The sequence below is a fragment of the Dipodomys spectabilis genome, unplaced genomic scaffold, assembly GCF_019054845.1.
Source record: "Dipodomys spectabilis isolate Male_0828 unplaced genomic scaffold, ASM1905484v1 ptg000054l, whole genome shotgun sequence".
Lineage (NCBI taxonomy): Eukaryota > Metazoa > Chordata > Mammalia > Rodentia > Heteromyidae > Dipodomys > Dipodomys spectabilis.
The window spans coordinates 7,867,811-7,879,002 of NW_024870731.1; the positions used below are offsets into that span (position 1 = coordinate 7,867,811).

The window sequence follows — 11,192 nt, forward strand, 5'->3', positions numbered from 1 at the left end:
TTTGTTTCCCCTTCCCATCCCTTCCCATCCTCCCCCTGCCCCACCACCCAATCCTCCCTGTTCCCCCTCCCCTTCTTTCTTTCTTTCTTTCTTCTTTCTTTCTTTCTTCTTTTGTTGGTCGTGAGGCCTGAACTCTGGGCCTGGGTGCTGTCCTTAAGCTCTTCAGCTCAAGGCAAGTGTCCTACCATAATATTATGTCTGGTTTTCTGGTGGTTAATTGGAGATAAGAGTCTCACAGACTTTCCTGTCCTGGCTGGTTTTGAACAGAGATCCCTAGATGTCAGCCTCTTGAGTAGATAGGATTATAGGTGTGAGCCACATGTGTCCAGCTGCTTCTATTGATTTTAAATGAATGTGTGATCAGTTTAGTTACAGCTACATTATCTGATGGTTTAATACCTATAGAATTTCCAACTAGCAAACTATGGATGGTAGAATCTAAAGAAAAATATGGGGTCTCAATGCTGACTAAAAATTGAAAACACTCATAGAAATGATAGAAGTTGAAAGAATCACATTAAAAGGTACAAGCTGTTTGGATTTTACAAGAAGATTTGGAAACAATTTTGCCCAAAGAGTTTATAGGAATTATGAACTCACCTAACTGAATAATTTATTCATGGAAGCATAAAGCAGCAGCAATAGAATGCAGATCTTGGAGTCTTTTTGACTTTGAGGTCTAAACAATGATAACATGCAATAAGGAAACAAGTGTTTTGTAAATATGTGTTTAATCAACCTGTCTTTATTTCACCTATGGACTAATTTCTGTATGTTGCATTAATGTAGTGCAAATTTAATATGTAATTTGGTAAATATTATGTCATATTTCTAAATCACTTAGATATTTTTAATGAAATTGATTAGAAAACTACTGCTAGCATGACCAAGACATTTTCAAAAGTGAGATTAAATAAATATGATATGAGCATGGCAAAAGTATACATACAACTAGACCAGAGAGGTAAATGACAAAACTGATCATAGTATACATAATACAGGAATGTTCTTGACAATGAACAGGGAATAAAAACACACATGCAAACTGAATCCATTGAGTGAGACGTGTTGTCCTCATGATTGACATGTCGAATTGAAACTCCTTAAAGATAGTAAGTAAATAAATAGTAAGTAAATACAAAGAATGAATCTTAAAATCTCCTGGTAACTATTAAGAGCAATTTTGAATCAGTTGAGATTTTCATTTGTGCTAACCTGGGGCTTGAACTAAGGGCTTGGACACTGTCTCTGAGCAGTTTTTCTCAAGGCTAGTACTCTACCATGTAAGCCAAAGATTGACTTCTGGCTATTTTCCTCAAAACTCAACCTCCTAAGTTGCTAGGATGACAAGCCTTTGTCAAAGGCACCTGGCCGAAGAATTTTTTTTATCAAATAGTGAACTTTGATATAAAAAAATATGGTAACTTCTGCACCTTGGGCATTCCTCATAATTGAGCACACATTATTGTATTATTCTCCTAATTCCTGCATACAATGAAGTCAAGATACATTTCTGGAACTAGATGTTATGGATAATATGTCTTGATGGTGAAAACTAAAGAAGAATTTTAGAAATATATTTGTTGGTTTCCATATAGTGTTTATTGATAGATATATAGATTCTGAGAGATTTTACCAAAGACTATGCTCAGTCAATTTATAAAACAATGAAGTTAAACAATGGTTAAAACACTAAACCTAAACAAAACAGATATCCTTAGCTCTTAAATACTTTGATTTGAAAAATAGTCTTTGAAATCATTTTCTTGATTTTTATGAAGATTATCAGTGAAACTCATTAAATGCAAAACACATTTCGTTCATATATTTTCCAAATGCTATCTAGACTGCTTATCAATTTTATATTCCATCAAGAGGCTAACTGTAAATTTTAGCATGCTCAAGTCTATGAATTGCTACTGACCAAAGGAAATGAAAAGATCTTACCTGTCACATGCTCTGTAAACTTATGTATAATCTTGCTTAAAAAGAAATGTTACTTGCTTCCTTCAATATTGAAAATTTTGCAATGAATATGTATCACTTATTGATTTCCTCAAAGCATTTCAAGTCACGTAATGATACTTTCAAATATATTAAAATGTAAGAGAGAATTTCATGTTCCTATATTATGACTCTCATTGATGTCTGTCCTAGGAAAGATGTTAAAATATTTACCTATTATTAAATATTTCAGAACTTAAGGCAAGAAAAATGTTCTGTTCACACACCTTTACTAAAACTAATTTATTTCTTTGATTTCACAAAAAGTTTAAATTATATCTGTATATTAAACTTACTTTCTCAAACAGATGAAATTCAATTTGGGTCTAAAAGATTAAAAATGTTGGATATTTTAGATCTTAATACTCTACACTATGAATTTATATAAAAGGCCTGATAAGCAAATAACTCATACACTGAAATGAACACATACATTTCAGATTGTAGCCTTCTAGTAGCTTCATAGTCTTATTATTGTTTTAGTTTGGATTCTAAAGTCAACTTTTGATCCAGGGCAAATTTCCTACTAAGGAAGGTTCTAAAGATGTCTACCACTACCAGAGGAAGTTCTCTGTGATACACTCTATAATTAAAGACAAAGACATCATGCATGTCTACAAATATATTCCAAAATTAAAATCACTCATTTGTATAATACAATTTTAAAATATACAATAAATAATTTTCACTTTAGGAAACTGGTGGATAGCTCAGTGGCAAAAGACACGCTTAAAATTCACAAGGACTTGAACGTCATCTTTGACACCAAACAGACAAAACGATTACCCTTTTTCACTTCTTCAGGGAATAGAAAGAAGGGACTATACTCATGTTTGGAAAATTCTTATGAAGGAGAATTTGTATATTTCACATGCCAGTAATGTGTCAGGATGCAAATCAGAAATCATTTGCTACTTCTGAGCCTCCAAGATGTAATTCTATGAATCTATCAGAAAGAGGGACATTAAAAAATCATATTAAGTGAAGTAAGACAGACCCCAAAGAAACATAGGTTCCATAATGTCCCCCATTTGTAATAATTAGTATATGTCTAGGATAGTTCCAGCAGAGGTTCACCATAGCTCAATAGCTGTATGCATATGAACAGATAAAATGAACTACAAAATATGGAAACAAGAGGTTTGTTTTAAATTGTACTCTGTGAAGTTACTTCTTTTTTTCTTTCATTTTTTCCTTTGGTTTATTCCCTGTTGTCACTGTTTTTTATTTTGTCCCTGTGTCTTATACATATGTTTATCTGATTTGGGGAAAGAAGGGGGAATAACAAAATGGTGAGACCAAGGACAAAGGTGAACCAATGCAACAGCCATACTCATAAGACACTAGGTTGGAAATGAACTTTACTATTGGAGGGTAGGGGAGCCAGGGAGGGAAAATGGGAGAAAATGAGGCAGGGGTTAACACTGACAAGAAATGTACTCATTTTCTTACTTACATAACTAAACCCTCTGTACCTCATCTTTACAATAAAATAGAATATATATTTTTTAAAGAGAATACGATCAAATTATCAAAGACATGCTGGTGTAGACCAGAAGCCTCATCAGGGGTGAGGTTCAGAGTTTACGGTATCACCCAACCTGATGGTAAAAGAAGTCCTCTCTATAAATAGGCAGAAGCATTACAGTAGCTTTAAAATGACCCATCAGAACACATGAGACCATTCCATAGAAGGGATAGTAGAGGAAAAACAAAGGAGGAGGTAACAATGCTCAACAGGAAATGTACTTATTGCCTTCCTCATGTAAATGTAACCCCTCTGTACACTATTTTTACAATAAAAATATAAGTAAAGGAAAACTACAAGGAAGAAAACTTAAGTTACTTAGGTTACAGCCAGCACAGGGTAGAAGATAGATTGTTGTGAAGATGGGAACCACAAATATCATATTTATAATCATATGATCCTATGGGACTAAGAAGAGGCTTAAACTTGGGCACATTTAAGTGTCTAAAACTATGCAATTAATCAAAATTTTTATACTATTCCGATCCTGTATGTAGACATGTTGGTTCTTTTAACCAAATTTCCTTTTACTCATTGGAAAGTTGTATCTTAGCTCTCCTGTTGAAGTTCCCTTGGTATGTGGTTTGATAAGAATGACCCTAGCCAGAGACCAATTGCTCATGTCTATAGTCTTAGCTACTCAGGAATCTCAGATCAAAGCCAGCCTAGACAGGCAAATCTGTAAGACAGTTACCTTCAATTATTAACAGGCAAGAGGCTAGAACTGGAGGTATGGCTCAAGTGGTACTGTGTCAGCCATGAGGGGAAAAAACAAAGAGAGTGTAAGACACTGAATTCAAGCCCCATTACTAGAAAAAAGTATCCTTTTCTAGCCCTAGAGTTGATGTGCCAATCAGAACATTCTATGTCCAGTCCCAACTATTAGATACAGTTTACTTGGCTCTTATAAGGCAAATACAGGCTTATGGAATGTATTTACTAGAATTGTTAGGCAATGTCAGGCCTCTGTGACCTTCTTGTGAACTACCTGGGTGATTCTGATCGACACCAACATGTCTTTGATAATTTGATATTCTCTTTTTCTTTTACAGTTGAATTGTATTGTCAAGGTAATGTGCAGAGGGGTTACAGTTACAAACATAAGGTAATGAGTACATTTCTTGTTAAACAGTGTTACTCCCTCCCTCGTTTTCTCCCACTTTCCCTCCTCCTAACTCCCCTCCCCGTACAAGCTGTAAGGTTCATTTCTAACATAGTGTCTTGCAAGTATCACTGTTGTGTGGGTTCACCCTTTGTACTTTGTCTCACCATTTTGTCAATCCCCTTCCTTTCCCCAAATCAGAGGCAGTAGGGCAAAGGTAGCACAGTAGGACCGAGCCAAGCAGTAAGGGAAGGAAGTGATGGAATGGAGCAAGAGATGGTGTGGATGAGGTGGTCTCACTCATAGTCAAACCATTGAAAAAAGATGGTGAATACAATTGCTAGACATTTGCCAACACATCTGTTTTGATTTCAACAGTTTAGATTTTACTCCAATGATATATGAAGTAGCCTTCATCTATATCCATGAGTCTTGTAGGACAGTCCTCTTCATCTTCTGATTAATAAAGGTTGTGGCCTGTAGGTTCTTATTTCTTTCAATTTTTTGCTATATTTCTAAGACTTGTGTTTATTTGGTAAGCGCTCTACCACTGAGCCACCTTCCCAGCCCACTTGTGTTTATTTGGTTGTAAGATGATTAAATGTTTCTGGCCATAACGTCTTCTATATGAACTCCTTGGTATGTGTCTTTATCTACTTTGACCTCAAGCTCTATCTAATATTCTAATTCCTTTCCTTTTGTTTGCATTTTCCTATAATAACTTGGAACATCCTTTTTTGTATATTAAATTTGTTGAATCAAATTTTCATGAGACTCTCATAGACAGTGCACAAGACTGAGTTTCAAACTCACCATGGGATAAATGCTTGGAATCTCAGCACTTGGAAAACGTAGGAAATTTATGAGTTTGAGAACAGCCTGGGTTACAGAGCAAGATGGAAGCCACCTTTCACAATATAGAGACAGTACTTTAAAAACAAAAAAAATCCTTGGGGCTGGGAAGGTGGCGCAGTGGTAGAGCGCTTGCCTTGCATGCATGAGGTCCTGGGTTCTATTCCTCAGCACCACATAAGCAAAAAGAAAAAAACCGAAAGTGGCGCTGTGGCTCAACTGGTAGAGTGCTAGCCTTGAGCTGAAGAGCTGAGGGACAGCACCCAGGCCCAGAGTTCAGACCCCACAACTGGACCCCCCCAAAAAATCCACCAGAAAAAGTTAAGTTGTGTCATGTGATATAAGCTTGGAATGCATGTGGCTGTGTTTATATATTACATTTTTCTATTTCCAATAACTTCATTATCTTCTTATTGTCTTATTGTTGTTATTTTCTTCTTCTTTCTGATTTTTATTTGATCATGATTTAAGGTATTTTTGAAATATTGTTGGGTTCTGCTTGTTAACATTCCATTGAATATTTTTGCATGAATAATCAGACTCTGTGTCTATATATACATATATATAAATATATACATATATTATATATTATATTACTACCCCAAAATAATTAGAAAGCATTCCTTTCCTTCAACTTACCAGATGAGACTGTGAGACCTTTTTTTTTTTTTTACCATCAGGTAGAAATCTCTAATGAAACTATTTAAATTTGGAGGTTCCTGAAACTTATAACAAATTTAATTTCCTGAAGCGCTCTAGGGTGTTGTACATTATCTAGTTGATATTGTATGAGTTTTAATAGAGTTTGTTTATTGATAAATCTGTTCATTTTTTTCAAATTTATGAGTGTCAGGTTCATAATATTTTTATATTCTTTTTATATAGTCTACCATGATACTGCTTCATTTAATGCTATTAATTTATGTTCGTCTTACATTTTATCAATATTGTTAAAGGTTTCTCTACCTTTGTTATTAAAAGTTAGGGAGTTGACTAGACATACTAACAATTAAATGTGTCTTACTCTATCTCTATTTCTTTTTCAGTTATATTGGTCAATTGTTACAAAGGGGCTGTAAGAAAGGCTTGGAACTTGCTTTGAACCTACCAGTGTATCAGATAGTCATACTTTTTTTTTTATTTTAGTACCCAAATAAGAATAGGAGAGTGAGTAGTGACCCCTTGAGACTGTTGAAGTTATTCATTGTCCTCAGAATCATGGATACATCAAGCAGTGCAAGAAGGTGAACCAACATTCCACATCTCTTCACCAAGTAAGTATGTGCAGTTAGGTAGACAAGGAAATAATGTACTTGTTAAATTACTGGATCTTTTATGGATTTTGTTCATTATAAATAAGTTTAGTATTCATTTTGAGTACAACATAAAATATATTTTATAGGTTAGTAATCCTAGCTCTTCAGGAGGCTGAGATCTGAGGATCTTGGTTCAAAGCCAGCCCAGACAGGAAAATCCATCAGACTCTGATCTTCAATTAACCACCAAAAGCCAGAGGTAGAACTATAGCTAAGAGGGTGGATGCTAACTTTGACCAATAAAGCTCAAAGAGAGTGCCCAGACCCTGAATTCATACTCCAGGAACAACACAAATGTGTATACACACATATATACACATACATATGCACATATGTATGTGATTATATAGGTATATGTGTGTATTCTATTACATGAATGTTTTTCCAATGAAAATATAGGGTTTTTTGTTGTTGTTGGTGGTGGTCGTGGGGCCTGAACTCTGGGCCTAGGCGCTGTCCCACAGCTCTTCAGCTCAAAGCTATCAGCTCTTCAGCTCAAGGCTAGCACCCTACCACTTGAGCCACAGCACCACTTGCATCCTTTTCTGCTTATGTGTTGCTGAGGAATCGAACTCAGTGCCTCATGCACATGAGACAAGCATTCTACCACTAAGCCAACTTCCCAGCCCCCAAATACAGTTTTTATTGTGTAAACTCTATATATTCTCTAAGTAATTTAAATGTGTGGCAATTTCAAGGTAGCTGGCCTAATTAAAGACTTGTAGTTCTGCTAATTGCCCATGATATCATCTACTTAAAAGACATTAAAGTCTCTACTAGACAATAGCAGCATAAGAAATATTAATACAAAAAATCAGCAACTTCCTGTATACTAATAACAAACTTGCCATAAAGGAATTGCATTTATAAAAGACTCAAAATTAAAATGAAATACCCAGGGACAAACCTGAATGGGGAAAGGGAAATGAAACATTTCTACAATGAAAATTATAAGAAGTTACTAGAAGATGAAACTGCCTACCATATTTGTGGGTTGTCAAAATTAATATTTTGAAAAATGGATATATTACAGAAAGCAATCTACAGGTTCAAGGTAATCCTCCTCAAAATTTTAGTGATGTTTTCGCAGAACTAGATAAAATAATCTTAGAATTCAAAGAGGTACAAGCCGATGTAAGCTAAAAGAAAAACACTAGTGATATTGCAACACCTGACTTTATACTACATAGTCTCCCAGCAAAACAGCATGGTACAAGAACAAAAACAGACACATATACCAGTGAAAAATCATAGAAAATACAGAAACAAACCATTGCAAACCAGGCAGACACACATGATTCCTGACAAAAGTTGCAAAAACATAGGCTGGAGAAAAGACAGGCTACTAAATAAATGTGCTAGGACAATTGGATATCTACCAGACTGAAACTTGATCCTACTAGAGTAAAATATAAGAAAGATCTGTGAACCCTCTAGCCTCTTAGTATTGACACTTTATTCATATAGAGCAATTTGTTCACATTTTAAGAGTTTTGCCCAATACAGGTGGCCGATACATGTAATTGTCACTACACAGTAGACAAAGAGTTGGATGATAACAGTGTACAAGTTAAAGGCTAAGGGCCTGAGTTCAAGGCCCAAGTACTAGGGAAAAATAAGTTAAAGGGCTTTTTATTTTCATATAAAGTCATTAAGTAATGTCTATTTTTTCTATTCGTTTTAGAGATTGTAGCTGTAAAATCTGTCTACAATTCTGCATGATGTGAAAAATGAAAGTAATTATGATTACTAATGATGATTTAATTGTATAGTTAAATGTTTATTTCTAAATATTTCATGCAAATAAGTGCATAATTAGGAAAACAAGTTACTTGGCCAGTTAATCAGGTTTCGTTTTAGTCTTGTTGTTTGGGCTAAAATGTACTCCAGGATGTCATCTGTGATTTGGAATATTAAAAAAAATGCTTAAGGGTGAGCCTTTGGAAAGCAATGTCCCTACATTGCCAAGCATGGAGTGGGATGTGTTTGATGGAAAGAAAAGCTTGGAAAACCTGAAACATGAGAAGAAATCAGAAGGAGAGACGATTTGAGGCGTAGAAGCTGTGTGTTCAGAGTGGCTAGCCAATTGAATACAAGTACTCTCCAGACCTGGGCTTGAAGAGTCTCTATATGATCGTCCATTCTGTTTGTCTGTCATATTGCTGGTTGAGCCATTTTCAGAGAAAAGCATCATAATCAAATGGCAATCCTGTGTACTGTCAGAGAGGAGGCAAGCCACCTCTCCATACACATGCTGAAATCATGAAAAAAAAAAAAGGTTAACCACTGAGATATGGGCATTTATCAGTGACAATATAAGCTCTACTCAAAAACCTATAGAGCAAGATCACTCTCACTCTAAAAAACTATGATAAAACTATGTTGTTACATATACCAGAATTCCCTGGTGTTTTCAGTTTCCGTGGACGTACTTTTGTGAAGCCAGATTGGTATCTGGCTGCAATAAAACAAATAGAATAAATTAAATTTGTAAGAAAAGATAGCTAGATAGGTAGGCAGGTAAGGCACTAGGCACTGTTTTATGAGTAATATTCACATTACAAAATGCTTAGCATAATGCAAGAAGTAAAATCAAGTCTTAGGAGGCTGAGGATATAATCATAATGCAAATACATGATGAAGTAAGTCATACATTAAAAAGAAATTTCAATCGAGAAGCTATGAAGTTCACATTACATATGACTATAACACAATGCACTAAACAAACATACTGAAAATCTAGAGGTCTCTGAAAGAAAAGGGTATTTTATAAAATAGTAGTTAATTTAAAATTCAGACCTGAGAGTTTGAAGAATGCAAGTGAAGTTAAAAGATAATGAATTGTACCACATATAATTTTATTAGCTAAGGTCAGTAAAACTAGTAAACATACATGACTTATATAAGAGGGTTGCTGGGAAAGAGTAAAGGAAGGTCTGACATTGCTCAGGAAGAAATGTCCTCATTACCTGGCTTATGAAATGGTAATTCCTCTGTACATCACCTTAGTGATAATTAAAATTAAAAATAAAACAGAAAGTAGAAATATTCATAAACAAAAACACTATTACATGCATTATGGGCCAACATTTTCTTAAAATGAAAATAGCCCATGCATTGCTTAAGGGAATCTGGAATGAAATCTGAGGTCGGTGTGTTCTTTTCGTGTTATAAGGCATTGTTTACATGACTAGCAAACATCCCACTTACTTAGAATGAGGAGGAGGAAGCAGACAGGAGTGTTTATGCATTAGGCTCCCACCCCAGCCATACAAGGAGCCTCTTTCTACTTCACCTGGAAGTTCAGCTGGTGGAGGTACTGTTAGCTCTTCCACTCACCCAGGCCCCCTCAAGCTGGTGAGCCTTCTCTTGGTGCCCACCCACCCTAAGATGTGAACAGATGCCCAAATTCATGGCCTCCTTACAGCCCAAATCTCAGGAAGTAAAGAGAAGCCAGGCAGACTTAATGCCTCTTATTTTCAATGACAAAAGTTACTAAATAGAATTTAATATAGAGGTAGTGTCAATTGTTTTTTGGACAGCTTCTTTTTTTTTCCTTCCCAGATTGTCCCCACCCAGCACTATCTTCTCAGAATATCCTCTGTGCCTCTATTTCTTTACAACGGAATAAAAGTGGATGCCTTATATTTTCATAGATATTAGAGGATGCTATATACATGCAAATCAAACACAGCAGTTAATCCAAGTAAGTTCAGCTGAGGTAAACGCTACACACTATTTGGCTTAACGAAAGGCAACTAAGATTAAAGTAAGCCTTCAACTCGTTTAAATCTCTCCCCTAAGCAAATACTTTGCTGATTGCAGTATTCTCAGGGTATTTGATAAAACATTGCTCCATCCATAGAAAAGCAGACATTTGTGAAGGTAATTGCCAGAGATTTTATAGTAATTCATAATCACTATCTGGAACCTTAATGTAAACTTACATGCACATTTTTGGTGAGCTGTGTAATCTTATATTCCAAAATGGGGGGAAAAAAGCCGCCTTTTCAATATCTGAGAATGGGTCCACTAACTGGAAACAAATAAATCTTACTGCAAATACATGGACTTTTTATATTATAAACAAACTATAAATTTTACTACTAAGGCATGGAATTTTTATATTAAAAATCAAACAAAGGAATTTTCCTATCTTATCTGCTTCTCTTTCTGACTGACTTTCGCATACACATAGGTACAGGGACATTCTCTCTCTCTCTCTCTCTCTCTCTCTCTATCTCACACACACACACACACACACACACACACACACACACACACACACACACAGTACCTCAAACTCCCAATTAAGTGTGTTTTATCCTCTGGAACATTAATATTAGCTTCAGAAAAAGTATAGTCAACCCTTCTCCAAACAGAGTAGGTC

At 35.3% G+C, this 11,192-nt stretch overlaps 1 long non-coding RNA gene across 1 annotated transcript; it reads left to right on the forward strand.

The window, feature by feature from the left end:
• Nucleotides 1–4,605: 4,605 nt before the first annotated feature.
• Nucleotides 4,606–10,459, forward strand: LOC122108217. Its single transcript, XR_006147495.1, has 3 exons — nucleotides 4,606–4,637; nucleotides 6,633–6,760; nucleotides 10,367–10,459. It is a non-coding gene; the product is annotated as an uncharacterized LOC122108217 (long non-coding RNA).
• The last annotated feature ends 733 nt before the right edge of the window (nucleotides 10,460–11,192 follow it).